This window comes from Aquila chrysaetos, unplaced genomic scaffold, assembly GCF_900496995.4.
Source record: "Aquila chrysaetos chrysaetos unplaced genomic scaffold, bAquChr1.4, whole genome shotgun sequence".
Classification (NCBI taxonomy): domain Eukaryota; kingdom Metazoa; phylum Chordata; class Aves; order Accipitriformes; family Accipitridae; genus Aquila; species Aquila chrysaetos.
Genome location: NW_024470422.1, coordinates 40,439 through 42,498, shown reverse-complemented (window position 1 = coordinate 42,498; position 2,060 = coordinate 40,439).

The window sequence follows — 2,060 nt, the reverse complement described above, 5'->3', positions numbered from 1 at the left end:
AACTGCACCTATACCCATGGTTTTTTTTTCCTTTTAAAGAATAGTTTTTCTTACTCTTCAATTTAGAGAAGAGGTGATAGAAGCATTCTCCAAGTGATAATGATCCAGAGTGTCTCCTCAGGAGGTCTGGACAGCTAGGAAAAGCAGTCCCTTGAGCTCTGACACTGTATGGACAACCTTGCTCCTCACCTCTCAAACCTCACCACTTCTGACATTGGCCACCTGGGGCTTACATCTCTGTTCCTTGCCTCAGTTTCCTCCACTGATCTCTACAGCTGGATGTTACAGCTCCATTGCATCATCTCCCCCCTGCTCTCCTTAGAGAGCTGGCTGCACACAGGCCCAGAAGAATTTTTCCTATTTGCAAGCAAAGCAAAGAAAATCATAATTAAGTTTCATAAACAACGTCACACTCCTCAACCATATGCAAAGTCCAGCTGCCCCTAATGAGGCTGCCTGTCTACAAGGGATAATCTTATGAGAAATGTTTCTGATGAATACGAAAAAGTTAGATACAAACACAATTAAAGAATTGGCTAAAGAGACTATTAGACTACTGGAAGACAGGCAAGCTTTTAACTCCCTGAAGCTCAAAGCAGCTGCATAGGGGAGAGGTATCTTGATGAACAAAGAGAAAGGGAAGGAGAGAAGTGGAGCATAATGGAACGGGCCTTTGCCTAGGCAGTCTGCATCTGAAAAGATGGCTTTCACAAATGGTCATTTTGTCAGGACAGGGGTAACTACATGAAAGACTAGAGAAACTAAATACACCAAAGAACAGGCAGAACAGTGGTAACGCAATTACAGGGAAAGACTGATATTTCTTTGGAATGTCCTCTGTAAAGGGTCATGGAATTGGTAGGGGTCTCTTGAGAGTGAAGACAAACCCAAGCTGCACCCGTCTCCTAAAGATGCCAAGAATGCAACCCAGGGAACCACAGGCTGTACAAGGTCACTTTGATGAGGAGCGTGCCATTGAATGACTCCTCATGGGTGACATTTCTGGGCACGTAAAAAAGGACAACATCAGCATGGACTTCCCAAGGGTAAATCATGCCTTGCCAACCTGATTGCCGTCATGATGAAGGAAGTGCATTTGTGCATGAGGGGAGCATGGTGGATGTTGTTTACCTCCACTTCAGCAAGACTTTTGGCACAGTCTCCCTCAATATTCTTCTGCTCAAGTTAAGACATTACAGTCTGGATGGATAGACAAAGAGATGGGCAAAACACCAGTTGGATGATGAGGCTGAGAGCAGTGGTGAAGGGGCCATACCCTACCTGGAGGCCAGTGGGCCATATTGGCACATTGTGGGGCTGCACAAGGGACTCTCCTGGGCGCTGTGCACTTTAACACCTGTATCCATGACCCGGAGGAGGCAACTCTCACCACGTTTGTTGGTGGCACTATATTGGGAGGACCATTCCTGTGCCTTGGGATGCCATTCAGGGGAACCTAACAGGCAGAAGGACTGTCCTGTCAGGAACGTTGTGAGATACAAGAAAGACAAAGGCCAGATCCTGTGCCTGGGGTAGACTAACAGCCTGCAGTGGCAGGGGAAGGGGAATGCCTGGCCAGAGAGCACCTCTGAGGAAACAGCCCTGGTGGTGCCGGGGGACAGAAGGCAAAACACGATCCAGCAGTGATGCACATGATCCAAGGCTACGTGGTAGCAGAGGTGGCCAGCAGTGTCCTGGAGTGTAGAAAGAAGAGCCTCACCAAAAGACTGAGGGAAATTATTGTCTCCCCTGCCCATCGCTTGTCAGCCACCTGTACTTTACTGTGTCCATTTTTGGGACCCTGGTTCAAGTGTCCTGGGTCTGGCTGGGGTGGGGTTCACTTTCTTCGTAGCAGCCCCTATGGTGTTCTGTTTTGCATTGGTGCCTAAAACAGTGTTGATAACACACCAGCGTTTTGGCTGTTGCTGAAGAGTGTTTGCACAGCGTCAAGGCCTTCTCTGTTTCTCACTCTGCTCCCTCCCAGCGAGTAGGCTGGGTGTGGGTGAGAAGTTGAGGGGCAATGGGACACAGCCAGGCCAGCTGACCCCATCTGACCAGAG